The following is a 25023-nucleotide window of genomic DNA, read 5'->3' on the forward strand; positions in this document are numbered from 1 at the left end:
CATTCTGATTTCAAACAAAAAATGTGTGTAATAAGATAGAAAATAAGGTTTTTGGGAAAAAAGCATGCAGCCCCCTGGATAGCAGTAACCTAATTGCAGGGCTTTGACTATGTGCTAGTTCTCTATGTTCTGTTAGAAAAATGCGTGTAAACAATAGCAACAGGCACATTTCATAATACTTATATGTTAGATCATTAAGCTAATGATCATTTGCTTCCTCTAAATTGGTGAAGAGCATTTTTCCTGTTCTCTTAAGTGTTAGTTAATAAAATATTAATAAAATAACTCATAAATGGTTAAACATATTGAGCGGTGGAACTTTAGGTTTCCTTTTTACATTTTCTAATACATGAGTAGAAAGATTGATTTAAAGTAAAACCTACACTTAAAATACACACTCATGTCCCTTTTGCTCTTAAGAATGGGATCCACAATAGCAAATGCAATTATGTCAAGAGTTATATTGCTTAGCCTGCTTTATATTCCCACTTCACACCTTTAACCCCACTAAGTGGACAGTAGGGTTTTCACTTTAGTTACATTAATTATTGTGTAATAATACTACTCCATCACCTGTGGACATTTATATTGGCTTATATGTAAGGCTATGTTTTCAAACTCTGAAACAATATTATGACTTATTTTCTCACCCTTCTTTCCCATTGAAATGTAAAGTGATTAATAGCAGAATTCAAATCATTTACAGATTTTCAAGATATGAAATTTTTTAAAGTGTCAATTTCTGCACCTCTCTGTGCATATAAAATATAAATATGCATACTTTAATTTTACCTAGAATGACCCAATGTCAAACTCAAAAAAATTGCCAAACCATCACAGAAATTCAACTCATCCCAAACACCAATTGAGGCTAAGGCTTGAGTGAATAAATAGACCTTGCAACATGGCCTTAAGGTCAGGAACTCATGGTCTGTCAGACCAATTATGGAAGCAAATCTCAGAGTCAAAGGTCCTCCTCTCCTCCACTCTCAGCTCCCTATCTCCATCCCTAGAGGTACTAATATAGGGACAGTGTGCAAGAATACCCCAAATGATCTCAGCTTCTGGAGCAGAGCAAGAAGATAAGGCAGTGCCTAACAATCAGGACCCAAACCCTATAGGACTTTACAGGTTAAAAACAAAAAGTTGAATTACACTCAGATACCAAAAGGAAGTAACTGACATCCATAGAATACTGAGTTTTTATGAGAAACACCAGCAACACATTGCAAAACCTTTTGCACATACATGATAATCACTGTAGGGTTCACTAACACATTAATGGATGACAGTAAGTGATTTATCCTATTAGGTTATTTTTATTCTTGATATGTTAAAAGTAGTAGGTTTTAACTAATTTTACTTACTATAGAGTTATGTGTAGCCCATTTAAGGACATAGTTTTGCAGTAGTTCTATTGGACAAAATCAACCATCCTTCTTTCTTTGGGTATATCTACATTGCAGCTGGAAGCATGCTTCCCAGCCTAGGTAGACAGACACACAAACTCTGTTTGAGCTAGTGTGCTAAAAATCACAGCATAGCACAGGTGGCTGCCCGGGCTACCTACCCCAGCACATACCCCCCTGGTAGCTTTCTCCTCAGGTGGCTAGCCTGAACTGCCACCCATTCTAACTCTGACTATTCTGCTATTTTTAGCATGCTAGCTTAAACAAAGCAAGCATGTTGTGTCTATCTACCCGAGCTGGGAAGCACGCTTCCAGCTGCAGTATAGACATACCCTTTGTCTATTGTATAGTCTTTAAAGGATAGCTCCAGAAGATATATAATGATTTTCTAGCACCTCAATTACTGTATTCCCCTCTATCGTATCCATACTGGAGCTCTATGTTCAGTTTTCTGTTCCTGTTTAAATAGCTCAACTCCAGGCTGGGCCAAGGCCTTCTTGATTATCTGCAGGCTCCAGCCTGTCCCTTGAAGAGGTTGTAGTACACTCTTTCACAGTGACCAATCACAAAGCTTGAATGCTGAATCAAGAATAAAGAATATTTAAAGGAATAGTTACAGTAGCAAACAATTTATGATCATTCAATAGGCTGAAATTTGTTCACCAAAATATTTGGCGAACAAATGCTAATAGCAAACAAATAAATGGATCTCACAATCTGTTCAACCAATTTGCAAATAGAAAAAAAAACACCTAAATTTTCTGAACAAATTGTTCCTGTGAAAAAGCTGGGAAAGTATTTGAAATAATTAACAATGGCCTACTTAGTTTTTCGTAACAGTGCACAGAAATGCCGTATAGATAAAGCTGTTGAACTCAAAGCTAACCTTTGCAATTGATAAGAGAGTATCACTACAGACCATGGACTAGTTAGTTACTTGCTTTTGAATTTATTGTACTAGCAATCAACTATCCACAGGATTGTGTTTGTGTGTGTGTGTAGAGGGTGTTACTTTTGGACCAAAAAAAAGACATAAAAATGAAGTTTAACAAATTAATATCCAGTTGCTATAATGAGTTGCCATTGGTAAGGATAATAGCAATCAACCCAGCATGAGCATGGTACAGTAGTTCTAGGATGAAAATAGGCTGAGACCTGCAAATCAAGGATTAATATTGAGAGTCTTTTGCTTTTCCCAAGAGAACTGTAGCTGCATATCAGATCTTAAGGTCTTGCCCTCAGTTATTTTGCCTGAGAAATTATCCTTGGATCATTGATTCTACTAATATATGGGTAGTAGATAATATCTGCTGCAGGATATAGGAACTGACTTAGCAGTTATAAGTAGGCACCTGTCATGCAAATAGTAGTAAAACATACATTCCTTAATGAGCAGCTTGTATTTGTGTTAAGCAGCAGAAATTGATCTTTTTCCTCAAAGATAGACTATTTATATTTCCTTTCTGAGTGAGAATTGAGAGATACCCCTTTCTTTTTGAAGAACAGCAGAGGTATGAGAATGATCTTAATCAGTTGATCAGTTTTCAAAATATGGATAAGAAAGCATGCCTATAAAAGTTAGGTTTCTCCTTGACATCTTTTGAAATCTAGTGTAAGTTGTGTTAAAGCACACTCAGAAATTTAAAAAGTGCAAATCCTACCACTGGTTCAGCCTTGACTAGGGCTCCACTGTAGCAGAATGAATTAAGAATGATTGCATCATTTACATTCTAAGTTTAGTTTTCAAGTATAGTTGATTTTGCTTAAATGAGAATCCTGTAGCTATTTTGTAATTAGGACTAATAATTCTCTGCAGTTCATAATTGGTCCAAAACAGGTGTTTTTTCTTCTCTCTCCTCCCTCCCCCGCAAATTAGATACATTTTCAGCCTGTGCTTAAAGTATGAGATTCTAAAGAATTCTGCTAAGCATAACACACAAAATGAGGATACAGTATTTATAACAATTTCAGCCTAAAACTCGCTCAACATGCTGACACGTTGAATTTGGGCTCCATTTAGGCCTAATTTTTAGATATATCCACAATTCCAAGTGAAACCAGCAAGAAATGGAGGTGCTCAGCACCTTTGAAAATCTTCTAACATGGTTTGATAACATTCGGTGAACCTCAGTAAAGACAATGCAGTGAATTCAAATAACCAGCAGAAATAAAGTAGGGGAACTGTATTGCTTTTCTGTGTAAATTGTGCCCACTGTAGGTAGATAGATTTCTGACTATATTGTTGAGACCCACAGCTGAAAACATTCCCAGTATTATCCCTAAAGGTGGGGCTCCCTTTTACATTGCCTAATTGCCAGGAATCACACAATACTTCAAGAGGTCTCCCCCTTAAAGTTTCTGTCTTCCCTCCATTATTATAAATTTGTGTCTGTGCTTTGAAAGTGGTAGCGCCTGGCAATCATTTATCATATCTGATTGTTCTTCAATGATTTGAGCTCAGACAACTTACCTTATCATCAGTGCAGGCAATTTTTATGTAAAGTACTCGTATTGACTATAAGAGATCTGATGGCAGTTTTAAAACCTTTCTGCATTAATAGCCTTTCCGCTGCATTTAAGCATCCTGTCTCTTAGATGCTGTGACAAATGTGACACTGCTATTATATGTCCTAAGTACCCACTTTGAATGGTGACAACATCTATTCTTCAAAATGGTAATTGCCTAATGCAATCTATCATTCAAATTTATGTCCACCTAGGGAAAACTACACCTTTAAAATTACATGAGTATTTAGTTAGAAATACATAATTAACCAGTTACTCTATTGGAATTACTTTAGGGGAGTTCCATACCACATGATGACTCTCAGATACAATACTTGGCATCCTCTTGTTGGAAAATTGGGGCATCAATTTTTCACGGTCCTTATCAGTTCTAGAAGGGAGACAGTATGGTTTAGTGGTTAGGATACTGGACTGAAACTCAGGAAACTGCAGTTCTTGTGGTGACTCTGCTGCTAACCTGCTGTGTGACCTTAGATCAGTCACTTCATTGCCCTGTGCCTCAGTTTCCCCTCCCACCCTTCATTTGGCTTGTTTATTTAGACTGAAAGCTATTTGGGGCAAGATTTTCTGTGTATCAAATAAGGCCCTATTGTTAGTTGGGGCCCATAGGGCTACCATTGCATAAAAAAAATAAAATCATTCATTCACTCCCATGGATGCTGAAGGCACTTGGCATCTCAGAGGAGCTAGCTGAATCCTCACACAATTGGGCCATTGGAGCTCAACTGTAAAATTACAAGTCATTTGAATAGGTAAAGATTAATGAAAACAGAAGAAAATTGCCACAGCAAGCAAGCTGTCCTTATTTCCCCCTTGCAAAGCAGCCACTAGACTCAGTAGTTTTCATCTACCCATCAATTACAACTTAACACCTCAAAACTCAAAATAAAAAAAATCATCATCAGAATAGTTACATTACAGACAGTCACTAGGGCTAATTACATTTTGTTAATTGAACTCTTTCAACAGAAAATTGTGTTTGACCACATGAGAATTTTTGCAGAAGGTATCAGCTCTCTTGGAATTTTTATTTTTTTTGTTTGAAAAAAAAAAAAAAACCAACAAAAACCACCTCGAAACTTTCCAGTTTTTGCAGTTTTAAATCTGAGAGTATTTAAGTGTTTGGCAGGTTTGGGGAAAAAACATTTCAGTCTTCTCTTTTCAACAAAAAGGTCAACATTTTCTGTATAATTTTTTTTCCCCAGACAGTTCTAGCAGTCAAACAGGGCCTCCTCCAAAGTCCATTATAATCAATGGAAAGGCTCCCACTGGCTTTGGATAAGGCCTACAGCCAGTACATAGCCAATAATAGTGACTAAATGTATGTCTAGCCTTTAAAGATTAAAAAAGTGACTTTGAATAATCTCCTTCCTCCCATTTTCTCTGTACCATACTAATTGTGGGCCACATTATGGACATTCCAGTGCAAATGGTCCTCAGGGTTTAGCTCTGAAAGGTGCAGAGCACCTCAGTTTATATGGAAGTCAACAGAAGCTGAAAGCAGTCAGCACTATTCAGGAGATTCTCAGTACCTTGCAGTATCAGGCCCTAGATGAGAGAGCAGAGGTGGATTTACCATGAAACAAACAGTGCGGCCCCCAAAATGCGGGACAAATCTCATCTGCCAACCTGCCCCCGAGTTCTGGTCGGCAGTGCAGCAGGGCTCAGGCAGGCAGGCTGCCTGCATTCCGTGGCCAGTGGCCCCATGCCACTCCCAGAAGCGTCCAGCTGCTGGCACGTCTCTGCATGCCCCTGGCAGGGGGAGGTGGATCTGCGCACTGCCCCCACCCCAAGCAGCGCATGGAGACCCACTGCCCCTTTCTTCCAAGGGGCATGCAGAGATGTGCCAGCAGCAGGGCTTAAGCAGCTCCCTGACTGCGCTGTCTCCCTGCCATGCCACTCCTGGAAGTGGCCAGCATGTTCCCGTGGCCCCCATGCATTGCCCCCGCCCTGAGTGCTGACTCTGCAGCTCCCATTGGCCGAGAACTGCGCCCAGTGGGAGCTGTGGGGGCGGCACCGGCAGGCAGCAGTGCACAGAGACCCCTCTGGCTCTCCCCCCTACCTAGGAGACACTGCTAGAGGCGTGTGCTGGTCGCTTTAAGAGCCACGCCACCCCAGGTTAGTCCCCCCTCCCTGACCCCTCCCATACCCCCAACCCCCTGCCCCAGCCCAGAGCCCGCACCCCCTCCTACACCCCAACCCACTGCCCCAATCAAAGTACCTCACTTTATTTTCATTTACTTCCTATTACTTATAATATAGGAGGAGGATGAAGAAAAAAAGAATGAAAAGTTGGGGGGTGGAGGGAGAGATAAAAGAATGTTCTTTTTCTTGGCTGGGTCCTGAAATGAATCTGCATACAGGGCCCCACTATCTCTAAATCCACCACTGCAAAAGAGGGTGCAGATGGCTCTCCCCTCTCATCCATAATTTTGCTTGCACTGCTGGAAGTAGTAGAAACTACTGAGGTTTTTCTGGGCAATCCATAGCGTTGTGCCTTCTGAACCCAAGCAGGGCCGCTCTTGGGAGATTATGCCTACAGCTGTACAATAATATCCTGCTTTTCAGTATGTTTCTTCAGTCAACGCTGTTTGGTCAGTAGACCTAGTCCACATCCTCAGCGTCCCACTCCCTCAGCAGGAGGTATAATTGTGCTCCATATGCTATACAATGATCATTTATTCTAGCCTTAAATATTCCAGGAGGAACTGCTGTTATATAGAATGTAAAAAGTATATGCCATAGCCAATAAAGATTTTTTTTAAAAAGAGAAAGTCACCTCTATTCTACAGTGCCTTTACAATTCTTTCTATTGTTTTAGCAACAAGTTTTTTCTTCTTGAAATTGAAATGACTGCATTAAATGACAATTATTTAACATGTAACTAAAGAGGACGTTAAGAATGATATATTCATCTGAATTCATAAATGTGCAAGGGCTTATTTAAAACCTCCTCAAGGCAGATTCATGACTATGCATTTTATTAGCATAAATGACACGATACTGGGCACCCTAATGCACCTGATGAAGCACTGAAAGAAAGATCGAAAGGCAAAACCCATCATCTAACACAGAGGAGAAGGTCTGAAATTTGTAAATGTCATTGTAATAAACTAAAATAAATATACTGAAGGCTCAATCTTGCAAAGTGCTGGATTGAGCCCTAGAAGCATTACACAAGTTTAGCTGATCTTCCTCTGCATTGAGCATAGTAGATTTGTTACAATCCTATCCATATGATGGAAGGATATAGGTCTAAGATTGCTAAAGATGCTGGGGCAGAACCTCAGCTGGTGCAAATTGTCATAGCTCCCTTTACGTTAATGATCCTATGATAATTTACACCATTTGGAGGATCGGTCTAACTATATTCAAAGCTGACTTTAGAATGTCTGGCGATGTATTGCTGCAGCTCCCTCTGGTCAGCATTCACAAGTCCATCAGATGTCTTACTTAAGGTTCCTACCATCGCACAAGTTAATTCTTGCACATGTTCTTTGCCAACTAATGCAGCCTATGTTCCTTGACATTTTTAGAATGACTTATCAGTTTCTATTGGATTATTATATATGTTTTGTTGTAGGATTTTTTTAAAACATAGTTGGGACAAAATCCATCCCTGTTGGTCTATTCAACTTAATGGAGCAACACTAGGAATGCATTTATCTTGACACCTCATATGGGAAAGAATCAGAGCAGTAAAAATGGTGTCTGTGGCACAGGTCACTTACATATCTGCTGGCTGCTCTCACAACCATAAATCATTCCTTGAAACATTGCACAAAGTGATTGTAACATATTTATGGGGGGTCAGGGGGAAAGGAGAGGCAAGTTTCTTCTTTGACATTTTGTGCCCCACTGGGAATGGGAAGAACGAACATTCCAAGGTTTGAAAAATTGTCCACAAGCCTTCAAGTACAGTACAAATGATTCCACTGACATCTGCAGAGGCAGAAATAGAGGACATTCCATGAGAGGTGCTAGGGCAGCATATGTCAAGCTCTGAATTCTGTGGCGCACATGCACATAAAGACCCTAAGCATTCCTGCCCAGTAATGAAGCACACATGGATGATAGGAACAGAAACACACTCATCACTTAGAAAACATATCAAAACAACTCAACACATGAGATGGCAAGGAGATATTTCAGCGGTAAGAGACGAATTTAAGGCCATTTGTACATAATGATGAAACAGTAATGTCACTTGACCAGTGATTATATTTGGCAGGACTTCTCCACCCCAGTGTCCTATGACCCTCAGAATTCAAACCACACAATGGGACAAATAATGAAGGCATTACTAATTTCATACACAGGCAAATGTCTAATGACTTCAGTGAGAGTTTTGACTGAGTGAGGGCTTCAGGATTTGTCCTTACAATAATTGATTATATAAACAAAGTGATATGAGGAATATTAATACACAGTGAACTTTTTCCGTGAATTTTCTTAGAAAGATTTCTTTGGTGGGTCTTATGCAACTAAAAGTACAACCAAAGAGAAGGACTGATGTAATTTTTATAAAAAGAACTTTTGAAAATGGGAATAAGAACCTTAAACCACTTAGGGCCAGATTTTTAAAAGGTATTTAGGGCCCTAAAGATCCAGATAGGTGCTTAATAGGATTTTCAAGAATGCTTAGGTCCCAATATCCCATTGAAAGTCAAGGGGACTTGGGCTCCAAAATGTCTAAATTTGTTTTGAAAATGAGACTTAATTTCTGATGTCACTTAGATGCTTTTGAAAATTTTACTCTCGGACTCACTAGTAGAGCTGATTGGAACATTTTTGACAAAATATGCTTCTGTTGAAATATGCTGTCTTGTGGAAGCTACAACATTTCACAGAATTATCCTGATATCATCAAAGTTTGGGGGGATATTTTTCTGAGGTCCAAGGCTCTCTGGCCATTTGAGTTGAATTAAAACCCATGACCTTTTGGATCCAAAAATGGATGTTTTGATACAACTTTGTTTCAGAAAAATGTTTGAAAGGCTCTGCTTTTGTTTCAATGCCAAATGAAAACCAATTTCAAACCCTCAAAAGTTGTTGTAAGAATGGAATTGTCATCCTCCAGCCAGCTCTATTCACTAGTACTACCAACCATTTCCTGGAAAGAGAGGTAAATAAGAAGTATAAAGGAGGCCATGAGGGAGATTTTGTTGGTTATCAGAAGGAAAACATATTTTTGTTTTTAAAGATCTAGGATGCGCAGGAATTATCTTTAGGGTTTGTGTGTAATGTGCCTACAGTTTAAGACGGTGTACTAAGATTTATGTAAATAAAAAATTATTAAGGTGAACTTTAAGGACATCGGTAAGTATAGACCACAAATCCTTCATGCAAAGCATAAGGTACCAGGTTTTGTATAGAACTTACAAGTCCTGCCCTCTTCCTTCCAACCTGTGACCAGGAAGAAAACAACCACGTAGCTGCTCCATGGCTTGTACATACAAGTTCACAGCCCCGCAGACTACAGTTTTGCTCCTACTTCAACATTGGCCCAACCAGCCTCACCAAAGTGGCTGCACTGCTGTGAAGAAAGCCATTTAACTGCAGTGGTTTTCAGCTTAGAGGGTTTACAGTCTGCATGGCCTCTGTAGTTTCTCTTTCCCCATGCAGCAGAACCACAGCTCTGCTGTTCCACTGTTTTCAATCAGTGCAAGAGAAAGTGAGGTGTAAGGGGTCAGAATTCATATTAGAAACACTGAACTTTGAAACAGATCACCAGGGTGCTAGGTCCCTTAGGTGTTGGAAGCAGGAGTGTCATTTCACAATACATATATATGAGAGAGAGAGAGAGAGCGCGAGCGCAAGCACGAGCTCATAGCATACAGCACATTCTTGACCTTTTTCTGCTCTTCTCCTGTAAACTATGAAAACACCTACTGCTCTGCAATAGTCCTGTTCTCTATAGAAAGTAATTATGCAAATAATGCAGCCTTTATTAGATTTGTCTGAGTGGCTGTGTGTGCCAGAGACTTCAAAGCCTTGGCAAAAGATTCCATTCTAATACATTGGTACTTCAATTAATAGAAAAATTGGCCCACTCTCTTGGAACACATTTGGTCACTTTTAATAATGGCATCGTTTTCCCAAGAGCATACTAGGATTTTTCTTTTTAAATAATACTCTGATTAGCAAACGCAAAATCACAAGCAAGGACACACAGTTTGGTTTCAAAGGGTGTCATCTGTAGTGTCTTACTGTGTGCAGATAAACCCTTCATTATGAACAGGAACTGTGTACAGAAATGAGGAATCCAAACTTCCTAATACTCTGTGTAGCTGCAGTCTGCAACTGACCTTCTGCAGGCTTCTTCATTTCTGCCCCAGCAGCAAGTGTCATGGGCTACCAAAGACTACATAAAGAGCGTACAGGAAGTTTGGTATCTCTGCACGTCCTGGATGACTTAGCCTATAGCACATTTTCCTTTTTTTTTTTAAGATCTCTTTACTGAACTAAAACACTATTAAACAAACTATACCAGACACAATAATTAACTTAACATACCTTCAAGTTACCTAAACACAACATATTTCGATCAGCCTATTCAGCAATCTTCCTGATTTGGTATTGCAAACCCTCAAGGCAAATCCTTGTCTGCAACAGACCGTTCAGTCTCATGATCAATAACAGGGTCAGACTGTGACTTGTTTCACCTTGTGTGTCTACTCTCATTTCATTTGTCTCAGCCAATTGGTCAGGTATCTTGAGCAGATGCTTACTGTTCTTTTGTAAGATTTTGCCTTCATCTGTGAATGCTGAGTATGAGTGAGGTGACTTCTCTGATCACTGTAGCTTTCCCTGGGCAGTGCCCATCCTGCCATATTCTTCATTTTTTCATATTTTTGCCTTATTCATATTTTTTTAAAACTGCGGAAGAGGTCTTGCTCCTTCAGTGTAATATTTTGACTGACTTTGCTTTCCTAGACTTTTCCTCACTGTTACAGACTCCTTAGTCATCCTGTTGTTGTCATCAAGTATTGATAGGTATTTCTTGTAGAGGAATTCAACAGGTGATATTCCACATTGCAGCAGTGTAGCTCTGTAACTGAGTAATGCTAAATATGGATCTTCTCTTGCATCCAGGGCTTTTTTGAGCAAATTCTTCACCATAGGTATTCCACATGCAACAAATTCATTGATTTGAGGATATTTGAGACTGGATGTCTCATGGTGAAAATTATACATTTTAGAAAAAGTCCAGGAATTCCTTATTCTTGAACTATGGTCCCTTGTCAGTTATTACTGTTGGAATTCATGACATGCAAATACAGATTTAATGTACCTGACAACTGTTGCTGCTTCAGTATCTTCAAGTGTGACTGCTTCTGGGAGAGGGGTGAAGTAGTCCATTGTAACCAGGTGATGACATCTTCCCAGGCTGAATGTGTCATTTCTAATTCTGTCTCATGGAACTGCACAGTATCATTGATTCTTTCTGCTGGGAGTTGCTGTACTTCTGATGTGTTCTCACCATTTCTTCGCTGTCACTGTTCATCTGTGGCCAAAATACAACTTTGAGCACTCCTTTTTGATTTGGTCATTCCCAGGTGCCCTTTGTATATTCATTCCAATATTTCCTCTCATCACTGTGGTAATCACAGTCTTTGTCTCCTTGAAGAGCATGCTTGAGATCACTGAGAGCTCATTTTTATAGTGGGACTAAGAAGGTTGGAAATGTTGATTTTTTTCCTTCTCCTTTACTCATTGCTTGAAGAATTCCATCTTTAGCTGTTTCTGCTTCCATTTATCCCATATATCTGGAGATACATGTGAACATAAAAGTGTCATGTGCTGTATGTTTACTGCTTGTTCCAGACCACCAGGCTGAATACTGTCAGATGGAACATATGCTCTTGGGAATGTGTCTGTCATTGCTATGTGGTGTCCCAACTGGAACTCTCAGGTTCACAACATACTTCTGTATTTTCAAAAGTAGTCACTGCATTCCTTTGTGTGTCCTGAAGTCAGTAGTTTGTAATCTGTTTTGAAGCTATGACCATATAGAAAGTCATGAAATATTTACATCTGGTGTATGTAATGTACGTTTCTTATTCAGTTCATAGTTACAATTTCTCTGCGTCTATTATAGCCCTAGATTTATGTGAGGCCGGCAACCAATCAGCTCCATGACACTAATAGTATTGCTCCCAAACCTCCTTTCGAGATGTCTGTGGAGAGTTTGGTGTTTAAGAGGTCAAAAAATTGCAGCACTGGAGCGGATGTCAGAATGTGCTTTAAATCATTGAACTCCTTTTCATGTTCTGGTATCCATGCCCAATTGGTGACCTTGTGGAGGAGATGTCTTAGGTGAGTTGCATGAGCGGTATAGTTAAGTATGAATTTGCTGATATAATTCAACTGCCTACCAGCCTTTGAATTCCTTTATCATCTTCAGGTCTTGGCATGTTCATAGAATCATAGAAATGTAGGGCTGGAAGATACCTCCAGAGGGCAACTAGTTCATCCCTCTGCACAGAGGTGGGACCAAGTGCACCTAGGCCTTATCAGATGTTTGTCTAACTTGTTCTTAAAAACCTTCAGTGACAGGGATTCTACAACCTCCTTTGGAAGTCTGTTCCAGTGTTTAACTATCCTTATAGTTCAGAAGCTTTTTCTAATATCCCTTGCTGTAGATTAAGCCAATTACTTCTTGTCCTACCTTCAATGGACATGCAGAACAGTTAATCACCATCCTCTTTATAAGACCCCTTAACATATTAGAAGATTTATCAGGTTGCACCACACTCAATCATCTTTTTTCAAAAATAAAGATGCCCAGTTGTGGGTTTGCTCTACTCCCTAGTATTCAGTATTGCCTGAATCTTTGATTCATCAGGGAAGATACCTTTTGAGGTCAGTCTCTCTCCCTCTCTCTCTCAAGTGTGTTATTTCCGTTGTTTGAAATTGACATTTGGCCTTATTCAGTTTAAGGTTATTAGCTCTCTCAACTTTCAGTACGCTCCTCAATTGCAGTGCTGCCCCAAATTATGTCATCAGTGTACACTGTCATGCCTGCTCATCCCGCTAGCATCTGGATTACTGTACAGTGAAATACTTCTGGAGCCAAACATATTCCTAAATGCTGTCTTAGGAAGCAGTATCTGCCAAATGGTGCATTGAGGGTGCTGATCTTGTAGCTCCCAGTGTCTAAGGGGAACTGCCAAAATCAGCAAATTAGATGCATCAGCAGGAAGAATTTCATTCCTGCCATTTCAGGCAATAGTTCACTTCTTGTGGACAAGTGGGAGTATTCACTTTATGTTCCATACACAGCTCCTTAGGGTCTATAACATTCATAGTGGCTTTTAGAGAGAGTTCAAATTGCTGTCTGAACCAATGCCAGGCATAGTTAGCACTTCCCATGAGTCTCAGGGCTGGTGGGAGGACTTACTTGCAGTGGCACAGGGTCTGTAGCAGCCATTTCAATGTTACCCCTCCCACTGGGTCTCTCAGAACACTGTGCCTCCCATCCCAGTACCACAGAGTATCTTAGGCCTGGTCTACACTACGGGGGGGGGTTCGATCTAAGGTACGCGACTTCAGCTACGCGAATAGCGTAGCTGAAGTCAAACTACCTTAGTTCGAATTTCCTACCTGTCCAGACGCCACAGGATCAAACTCCGTGGCTCCCCCGTTGACTCCGCCACCGCCGTTCGCGGTGGTGGAGTTCCGGAGTCGACGGGAGCGCGTTCGGAGTTCGAACTAGACGCGATAGTTCGAACTCCGAGAAGTCGAACTCTCCGCGTCGACCTGGCGGGTAAGTATGGACCTACCCTTACTGATGACCACTGTCAAGATAAACCCTTTATTATGAACAGGAGCTATTTACAGAAAAGAGGCAACTAAACTTCCCACTGCTCTGTGTAGCTGCAGCTGGTGATGTCCCTGTCCTGGGCTTCTTTGTTTTGGCTCCAGAAGGAAGTATCACCGGCTACACCAAAGACTATATCTAGAGTATACAGGAAGTGTGGCATCTCTACACTTCCTGGAGCACTTTATATCATATCATCCTTGGTATAATGGACTTAATCCCATGAGATGGTGAGCACCCTGTGTTTCCATTAGTGAATGGGGGTAGAAAGCAGCCATAACCTCACAAGGGTGGATTCACTGCTTCTAGGGTTACTGCTTAGCAGAAAACAGATAGGAAGAATACTGGTCTTTAATCTTAAGAGTGAAGTGGAACTTAACTAGTTACGCCACTGCTTGAGGATGGACTGGATGGATGGGCCTTCACCCCAGGGATAGCTCAGACTGTACAGGCATCTGTGTCATGGTTATAGGGCTAACTACACCTCAGTCCCCTTTCTGGGCTCACTGAGCACACTTCCTTAGGTGTCAAATCTCATGACTTTACCTACCTCAGGGTGGAATTTCACAATTCTCCCACTCTGAGGTCTGTCCCTGGGCTACAGTACCTTGTGTATCCACCCTGCTTACCCAGCGAGTCCGAGTTCTGGCACCTGCTGTTCTTTCCTTTGGGAGTCTGTGACCGGGGTATACAACGATTAGGTAGGTTCTTAAGCCAAAATTTGTTCATTTAGCAGTAGGAGTAAAGCATAAGACAGAAAAGTTTTTAAAACAATGGTTTACATGTATATTTTACCTAAAGTCTTCCCATGGTAATTAAGCAAGCCTAACTTTTTCAGACTCCTTCAACAAATTCCTCTGTCTCAGTCTTGTTCCCCTGAACATCTACTGCCCATCTCTTGAGATGGCCTCCCTCTCTAAACCTGGATCCTGTGCACAGCAAAGGGAAGCTCCTTGCACTGTCTCCTCCCCATGCATAGCCATTACAGAACAAGGAGTAATGGTCTCAAGTTGCAGTGGGGAAGGTTGAGGTTGGATATTAGGAAAAACTTTTTCACTAGGAGGGTGGTGAAGCACTGGAATGGGTTACCTAGGGAGGTGGTGGAATCTCCTTCCTTAGAGGTTTTTAAGGTCAGGCTTGACAAAGCCCTGGCTGGGATGATTTAGTTGGGGATTGGTCCTGCTTTGAGCAGGGGGTTGGACTAGATGACCTCCTGAGGTCCCTTCCAACCCTGATATTCTATGATTCTATGCAGTACCAAAGACTATCTTGTGCCTCTGCCACATGTACTTGTAGCTTCAATTTCAATAATTACCTCAATATAGAAATCAATATAATTTTATTTTAAAAAGTGGTGTAGGAAATAAAGCCAAAAACAAACAAACTAGAAGGAGACAAAAAGATAGTTACAAACCAAGTCTTCAAACCTAATAGGATTCTTTTTTCTTCCCTAATTGTACTTATAGTAATTACATTTGAGAACTGGATTTGATTTTTTTCTCAGTTGACATGACACATGATGTGGTAGATGCTACAATGTTTTCTCCTATAAACAACACATATCTGAGATCTCAGTTATGCTACAAAGCCTGCTTCAGTCTACTTACCCTTTCTTAGTGCTGTCACCATCCACCTTAGAGAAAGAAGAAGAGATGTAAGGGGACTATTTTATGTTCACTTTATGAATGAATTTAGTTATGCAATATCTCAGATGAGAATACCTTCTTGTGAAGTGTGCTGTGAGCATTTCTGGTGCCGACAAAATGAATGAGACTTTTTCTGACAATGTGGTACAATGGCACTAGGTTTTCTATTAATTTACTATAAATCACTATGCTAATCTTTGTAGATTTAAATCAGAAATGAGCTGTGTGAATGAATACAGAGCTTAGCTTCTTTTATTTGTGAATACTACTACAAAAATCCTATAGATTTTTTTTTAATAGTGGAGGTAAGAACGGTTTGGGACTTTAAGTGTGGCAGATTCTGATCTCAGTTCCACCAACATAAATCTGGAGTAATTCCATTGACTGCAATAGACCTACTTCATACTTACACGGGTGTCAATGATTGTCTCTATGTGGCTGAAAGAAATGTTACACATATGAATATTCAACATCTTTCAACTCACTTCATCTGAACAATTGAACTGTTGAAAAGCAGTCATTAGAAAAACTTCATGCTCTTTTTTACATTATTTTCAAAGACTTCATTTTAGTTTCCTCCATAAATCTTTTTAGACCACTGATTTGTCAGTTTTTTGGCTCTGATGTATCCCCTGGGCATTTAAACAAAGAAAATGGTAAGTTAATGGGATACTAGTTTGTAGTAGGTGGAAGTCAGTACAACTGTTTTTCCTATCAACATATGTACACATATATAGAACTGCTTCATATTCCAGATGTTCAAGCATATGGAGAGAACAGATTCAATGAGTTGGAACTTCTTGATACAATTATTCCGGTGACAAACTCTCTAGCTGTATAGTTCATTGAGAGTTTTCTAGCCTCGCCAAAGTAGCTGCAGTTGCCATTCACAGATGTGCCCGCACCTGCATTTCCACCCATACCATTATTACACTACAAAAGAATAATAAGTTTAAGAAATGAGCCATGTGCCATATGTGGTCTATCCTCCCACTGATGAGCAAAAGATTTATGTGGGTAACTCCCAGTCAGAACAGATTCATTGGAAAATTACTTGTGTATCAACTGGCTATCAGACCTTTACATATGGATAACAGCCACCAGTTTTTATGGCACATCCTATTTTGTAAATTCAAAAGAATGTTTCATCCAAGAGTCATTTTTTTGTCCTAGCAAAATCCTGGGATTTTTAGTGTCATGCAAAGATGTTGGGCACATTATTCACTGCAAAGTTTCTACAAAATAGTCCACTATTTGGCCCATCTGTGTATCAGGGAAAATTCAGTACAGTAAGTGATGTCCATGTACTTATAACAATTTCATAAACTAAGCAATACCAGTCTTCTTATTTGACTAGGAGAAGTCAATGAAAATCTAGGTTCTGTAGAAAGTGTACTATTCCAAATGCAGGAGGTAGTACTGTACTCTGAGTAGATATTGACTGAACAAATACCCTATTATAATGCTAAAGGGTTATTACTATGCTTGAGGTGCCAACTTTTAGCAGAGACATAAAAATAGAGGTCTCTGCTAACATGATCATTAAAGCTCCCATGGAATTTTTCATAAGAGTAGTTGTGTCCTAGCCAATTTCCAACATTCTGCCTACCTAAAATGATCCTATATTTTCAACTAGATAAAGTAAATGCTTTCTATTTACTATTGTGTAGTATTGTTACATGGTATTGAAGAGCAGCCCTGTTTCATTTCAAAGCTGGCTGCATTTCAATAATGGGTTAAAACATAGAACATTACCTTGTCGCCATTGTGGCAAAAAGAATTATATAAAATATAAGTGGTTATTATTGTCTTTTAGTACTCTGCCTTTTTCGTAATCCTTCCTAATCTGAATTTTGCCCAAATCAAAAATGTGAGACTTATGAACATGCATAATAAATATGGTAATGGTCACTCCTGAACGAGTTTTAATAAGCCAATATAGGTGCTAGGCAATCTTAATAATTATCCTTGAGAGGTAATTACTCATTTAGTGATTTTTTTCTGATAATGGAAGTTCCTCAAGCAGCTCACGATTTCTATTAATTTCTTTGTTAATCAAAATTACTCAATTGTTTTTGCAACTTTTAAAATAAATTACACTGTGCATTGATCAAAAAAACTGTTCCCCGAAAATGTTTTAAACCTCATTTTCAAAATTTGAGTGGTGTGGGTGAGGTGTTATTGATCTGTAAATCATCTTGTTCTATTTCTGTTCTCTGAGTGTATGAAAATAAATCAGGAGCATACTTTGAAGAAGCTACTGGGCTCTTATGTGTTTGGGAAAGGTAGAAAATAAGCAGGATTAAGAAATATTAAAATTTTCCATTCTGAGCCACAGTACTTTCTCTAAACCTCATTCCTAGAAAAAAAAATATGGGCTACTGTAACATTTATTTGCTTGAGGTACAATTTAAACTTAATGTTCTCATATCAGTCACAAAATTTAAGTCTGTGTAAATATGGTCATAGTTGTGAAGTTTGTGGTCAGACCCTTGTTTGGTTTAATTGCCTCTCTACTATGAGTCTGGCAAGGGGTTTTGCAAACCTCATCCCTTTTGCTCATCTACAATTAAATATTCTACTTTTGATTCAAATCGTCAAGCTTACGAGCTAGAAGTGCACTTCCCACATCATTTGTGTAAGAATAACCAATGTGAATGCTTTTTTAAATTCAAGCAACTGCTTATGGAAAATATCTTATGATATTCATCTGGCTCTGCAGTCCAGAAAGGAGGACTATAAAACCTACATATCTCTTCTAAAAGTGTGAAGTTAGCCAAGAGTTTTTGAGCTGATGATTAATATTGCTGTTTATTACCTTCTCTGGGAAGAACATGTACAACCACAGTGAAGACTCTGCTGTCTTTTAAGTAAAGAGAGAAGCCAGTTCAGGGAGAAACAATGCAAAGTTTCAGAGTTAGATTTGCCTACATGCTGTACAGAAGTGTCCTTACCAGTCTTGCATTTTCCCTACAGTCTGTCCAAGGCAGGTGGCCTGGCCTACAAATCCATGACGTCCACTAAATCTGATGACAACAGTCTTATTAAGTTACCTTAACAATGGCAAAACACCATAGCATTTCACTAGAACTTAGATACTGAAGCAAGTAATGAAATCAGAATCTGCTCCTTTTGGCAGGTTCTCCACCTCAGCACCATGCTGTACTTTTTAAAATGTTGACTGTGATTTCCTGAGGTTTGAGAGTGGGGATGGGAGGACAGGATAAAATATGCTGTTCTAGCAGTCTCTTCCCCACTCCCCAAAATACCGGTTCTCTTTCTGGACCCATTTCCCCACTTGATAACCTTGTAATTCCAACTGCACAGGAGTTCCATTGACTTGGCAGCTTCCTAGCTAGTCTCTCCCTGCAACTACATCACAGAACTGCTATAAAGAAGAACAAGATAGCCTCTCTGTCCCGTCTTTGCACACCATACAACTTCCTCTCCAGAGACAGCAGAAACAAGTAAATAACCCTTCCTCTTCTTCAATGGAGAAGACAGAGGAAAAGTAAGATAATTATTCCATTTCCTTAGGATCACTATTATAAAATAGCTGATAATAATGTATGGGAAACTGCATTTATGAACTGTTATCTATTCACTTTCCTACTTTAATGGTGCATTGTATAAGTAATACATTTCTATACTTACTGTAGTTAAACCTTTTAAAATGTGACAAAATAAATAGGAGATTATATAAAATAAAAGACTTTTGGAAATCTGAAATGCAGTTTTTTGGATAAGAGGGGGTGGGGACACCCTACTGATATAACACATTTGACCTTTTTTGTATTTCATTCTATGCTGTTTGCTCCAACTTAGATCTCTGCCATTTTATGTTGTTGATTACTAATACTGTCTTTTTTCATTGAAGAGTTTAAAAAGTACACACAATTAGAATTTTGGTCCTGCATTACACAAACTGAATATTAATGTATAACATAATAAAATATTATGGCATCAAAGTAATACAATAACATTTTCGTATCTTTTCTATTACAGACATACCCCATTTCTCTTCTACCCCACTACAAAACAGCGTGAGTAGAAAGGGATGGCATAAATTTCTGTTTGTAAAAGGAGCTCCATTCACATTTCCATGGTGACATACACAGCTCTTTTCTTTGTTACTCAGGAGTAAAATGTGCAGGATCTCTGCCACATACTAGAAATGCCAGTACTTGCCATTTTAATTACAAAAAGTCCTTCCCCCCTTCTAATTCTATTATTTTTGTTGTGCTTGCTTGCCAACTTCCTTGGAATAACTGGCTCCCTCACAATACCCAACTTCTAGCTGAGAGGGCAGGAAGCATAGCCTTCTCCAAAGCTACTGTCACAGGCTCAAATCCTGCTGCCCTCTGTTTTTACTAAATCCTTACTCAAGCAAAACTCCCTTGATTGCAAGCTTTGCAGTGTTGGTCCCAGACTAGGAAAGAGACAAGGTAGGTTATAGTGAGAATTCTGACTGAGTAAAAACTGAGTCATGACTTTAAGATCTGACCCACTACAAAGGCATATAAAGGTTATAAAGGCATCAATGGGACTACTTATATGAGTAAGTATTATTCCACCTAAATAAGGACTGCAGAATCAGGATTACAGTGTTCAATTAGCCTGGTCCTGGAGACCAATTTTTCCATCCCTAATACTATGTTAGTTTACTACTGGCCTATTGAGGGGATGTCTTAGGAAGGCTTCAGCTAGGGAGTCTATTGTTGCATCTCAGTTATAATAATCATCATTTTTATCCATGTAGGAGTTCAGCTGAAAAGGAAATAAAGAGCTGCTGGTTTGTCTTTATACTGCTCACTCCCCGGTTTACAGACTGCAGTAAAAAATACTGGGACAGATTCTCAGCTAGCATAAATTGGCATAGCTCCAGCTGAGAATCTGGCCCATTTTTTTTTAAATGTTTAATCATGTTCTCCTTTTTAATGGAATGCTAATTCTTCCTGCACTGCAAACGCAATATTCCCTTTTCTCTACTATGTCCGGATCATTTTCCTGTAGTTTTGCAGAAAGTGAAACCTGAGTCCTGTTGTGTCAGCCTTAAAAATCAAATCAATCATATGCACATTTCAACAGCACGTTTTGTACAAATGCCCTAGGGCAAATGCACAAAGATTGTAAAATACAGTAAAATAAATATTTAAAAAGCTAAATAAGACAAATGGATTTTTCATTTTGACCTAAAAATAGACAGCATTTTGGAGTTGTAAAACATAAAGGAATCGCATTTCATTGCTGTGGAGTACAGTGAGTAAATGGATATGACCCATTAGATTGTCTGTACAAGTAGAATAGATAAAAGCTATTTAAGAAGCGGAACAAAGCCCCTTGATTAAGTCTCCAGAAGACAGAACCAAGACATGCAAAGCCTTGTAAGTTGGTATCAGGACTTTAAAATCTAACGTATTATTACTGTAGGCCAATTAGGTTCTTTTCAAATAGGGGTAATACAATGGAAAGACTCACCTAGTCTGGGAAGCTATTTTCAGCACCTTATGAATTCTGTACTTAAAAAGCAACATTCAAGGGAAGTTGCTGGAATACTCACTAATAAAAAAACAGAAGCAGTCAAGTTAGGATGAAGTGAAGAATATATATAAATTATCTTTTTTAAAATACAGGGCTTAACTGCCTTTTAGAAGTTTTGAAATAGAAAGCATAGTTGGTAGGGAAATGCATTTCCACCAGATAGTCACATTTTCAAGTGACCTTTGTGTGCATTCTGCAGAGCTCACATTTGCTTGCATAAATTAGGTAGTGAGGCATACAACTATCGGACGTTCACGTACTAGTATGAGTGCGTGCATGAAGAAACATGGGCAAATAAAAATGTTGCAAGCCGTCTACTGGAGGCTAGTTGTAGATTTGGCCCTGATTTTGTTCCTGTGTTTAAAAGGGAGGTGATATTAAAATGGCTATTTTTTGTTTTCATCTTTGCTTTATGCACCAGTATTACTGATGTAGACCCAAGCCAGAGGCTATTGTTAACCTGGTAAGCGATGTTGCAGAATCAGCAGAGGGAGCATATTATAAAAGCAACTGGTTAAAGTTTTGGGTTTGAATTTTTATTTTTAAAATGATGGCCTTTTAGTCAGAATGGAAATTTCTGCAGGAAGTGTCCAATGTCAACAAAAAAATTTTGTTAGTGTTGTTAGGAAACTGAACCTCGCTCCCTAAAAATATTTTTTTTTACTACTACTATTTTCAGTAACTGATAGCCAAAACATTCTGTCTGGGGTTTTTCAATTTTATGACAAACCTTAACTTCTGAAGAAATATGTCAATGCAATGATCATTTTTGTTTTTGTTGAAAGTCTACAGGAGAACAAAAAACAAACAAAAAACACCAAACACTAAAAAACCCCAAACATTTTCTAACCAGCTCTTCAAATGATCCTTGCTGTGAGTCTCTAAAAAGGAAGTCAAATTTTTGTGAGTGTCAAATATTGTTTTAATTTCTTGATGATAAGCAGGTGGATATAAACGTAGAAACACATCTGGATGATTTTCCAGTTCATAACAACATTTTTGGTCCAAATAACATATGTAGGGAAAAAGAGAACATATCTTTAAAAGTTTGACGGTATTTAAGTTTATAATGATTTCTTTTGGAGTTGCACCAGACATGATATCCCTTTTAGACTTTTGGTAGCCTTTGATACTGCTGATTACAATGTTATTTTAGTTTACTTCCTGTCTATTATGATACTGTCTGGAATAAGGACAGGCTCACTTCCTCTTAGGCCACACCTACACTACCCACCAGATCGGCGTGTAGTAATCGATCTATCAGGAATTGATTTATCAAGTCTCATCTAGACGCGATAAATAAATCCCCGAATCACCGCCGTACTCCACCTCAGCAGGAGGAGTAAGCGGAGTTGATGGGGGAGCCGCGGCAGTTGACTTGCTGCCGTGAGGACGGACAGGTAAGTCGAACTAAGATACTTCAACTTCAGCTACGCAAATAGCGTAGCTGAAGTTGCGTATCTTAGATCGATCCCCGCCCCCTCCCCAAGTGTAGACCAGCCCTTAGTGATCAGTAGTGACATCATTAGAGGCCTTTACTTCTGCTTCTCCTTAAGGTGTACCACAAGTTCTAATATTAGGATGTTTGGCCAAAAGTAAGTAGTGATTCTTTGGTGCCCCACTTGAAAGACTTAAAAGGGTCTGAGTTTTTTTAAAGTGCTGAAGACCCAGCCTCTAAAATTCAGCTCTCTTTAATGTGTCAAGTTGAACCCCCCCCCAAAAAAGGCACCCACAATTACTAATCACATTTGAAATTTTGGCCCTTGATCTTTAGCATATACAATAAAGTGCAGGCTGCTGTCTATGTATTTAGGATTTCAAGTTTATATGGATAATACAAAGATTTCATGCTTCCTTCTACCTTAGATCTGTTACAGCTATGATTGATCTGTTTGCATGAGGCTTGGATTGAATGGAATTTTAAGATAATCAATAAAACAATATTACTAAGAGTTAACCTGGGAGATTGGTTGGATCTGCATTCATGCTTCTTTAAATTTAAAACCTCTGGATGCTGTATTGTCTTTAGAGGCACATTTGATAAGGATTTTGCATGTTAGAAAAGCCTCTATTTATCATCCTCATAATGTCAGTTTATTGAGACCCACACTCAAGAAGAATGCTATTGAAATGGTGATTAATACCATTGTGATTTCAAGAAAAGGCTGGTACTCTAATTCACAATTTTGGGTTTGTTGTAGAATCTTTTTTAAAATTCTGTCATACAGGAGAGATAATAATGTAACTGGACGAAAACTGGAATAAGTATTTTTTGTGGTTCACCTAATCGGTTTCTCTTTGGTGGTTAAACTGCAGAAGACATATGGTTCAGTGCCACAAATATGTTTCTGCAGTAATGTAAATAATGGGATCCTATATTCATGCTTTAAATCACCCTTTTCCTGTCTTTTCTCATACATTAATAAGGCTGGTAGGTCTAGAGTAGAGCTGAAGTAGAGCTAGATGGAAGGGGGAACATGATAACAGTTTTCAAGTACATAAAATGTTGTTAACAAGGAGGAAGGAGAAAAATTGTTCTCTTTAACCTCTGAGGATATGACAAGAAGCAATGGACTTAAATTGTAGCATGGGTGGTTTAGGATGGACTTTAGGAAAAAAAATCCTAAGTGTCAGGGTAGTTAAGCACTGGAATAAATTGCCTATGGAGGCTGTGGAATCTCTGTTACCGGAGATTTTTACCTGTCGAGGATGGTCTAGATAATACTCAGCCCTGCTTTGAATGCAGGGGACTAGTCTAAAAGGCCTCTCAAGGTCCCTTCCAGTCCTAAGATTCTATGATTAACCATGCTTTTGTCATTTCTAGGCTGGACTGCTGCTGTGCACTGTACTTGGGGCTTCTCGAAGATCTTTCTGAGGCTACAAGCCGTGTTGAATGTGGTGGCTGCCCAGCTGTAAAGTGGAACAGGCTGATATGAACATCACTGTATTACCTTCCTATATTCTCCTGGATGTGGTTCAGGAAGCTGATGATAGAATGGTCCTGAGCTTTAGAGGCTGTCTCCAAAATTGCCTCCCAATAATTTGGTTGATTTTATGGCCGTCTTGTTTGTTTTAATTTTTGTGCCCAAACCTAGACATTGCATGTGTGTACACACACACACACACACACACACACACACACACACACACACACACACACACACACACACACACACAGAGCCCTTGTTAAATCTCCTTTGCACTGCACCACATGAGATTGCTCTGATGTAAGGAAATTACCTGGTGGCTTTTAACTTGATTTATGTCACCTGATCCCTCTGCTCTTTGCTTAGTGGCATTCTTGGAAGACTGGGTTGTGGCAAGGGCCAGAGAGTCCTGCCCTCTAGCAGTCTGGGCTACTGGACTATTTCTGTTACCATAAATTGGAGTGAACACAGAGTTGCTCTAGGTTATACCAGGGGCTAATTCAGACCCCAGGAAGCCCAGGATCTGGGGAGGCATACCAATGATTTAGAGCCATCTTTCCTGCCCTGCTCCATTATACCAACTGTGAACAGAGCACAGATGAGGATCCAATCCCATTAGTTTTGATTTTTGATAGATAGATAGATAAAGTAAAAGGCTGCAACATTTTCATTCCTGAAGTTGTCAGTTCTATATATTTTTGTTAGAGCTCTTAACACCCCCAACAAAGTTTCCAAGGTCAATTTCCACCACTTGTTTGATTGCTGCACTTGGCATCAGAAAATTAGAAAATGTGATGCCACTTTCAGCAAACTAGTAGCAGTGATTGTTTAGATGGTTTACCACTCAGCTAGTTTAAATTAGATTACAGACATTATTTAAACAACAATGCCTGAGAGGGAGCATCTAGCACCAGGTAATTGAAGGTATCAGAGTTTACAGAAGACAAGGTCTGAAAGGCATAACTGCTATTGTAAACCTCAGTTTTCAACAGGAATTATACAATACTAAAGAGTCTGTTTTCTTGTGGCCATTTACTATAGTGTAATTCCTGCTAGATAATGAATTGGTCTTTCCAAGGGAAAAGTCAATATTTAATATCCTATGTGTTCTAGTTTATAGGACATATTTCAGTCAAATAATAGCAATTTAG

The 25023-nt window shown here is 39.2% G+C and overlaps 1 long non-coding RNA gene across 1 annotated transcript in view; it reads left to right on the plus strand.

The window, feature by feature from the left end:
* LOC120373377 overlaps positions 1-24000 on the plus strand; it is a 30641-nt gene extending 6641 nt beyond the window's left edge. The window contains exons 3-4 of the long non-coding RNA XR_005585514.1: positions 19410-19447; positions 23770-24000. This is a non-coding gene — a long non-coding RNA (uncharacterized LOC120373377). The remainder of the gene's footprint in view (positions 1-19409; positions 19448-23769) is intronic.
* Positions 24001-25023: the final 1023 nt, after the last annotated feature.

The sequence above is a fragment of the Mauremys reevesii genome, linkage group 10, assembly GCF_016161935.1.
Source record: "Mauremys reevesii isolate NIE-2019 linkage group 10, ASM1616193v1, whole genome shotgun sequence".
Lineage (NCBI taxonomy): Eukaryota > Metazoa > Chordata > Testudines > Geoemydidae > Mauremys > Mauremys reevesii.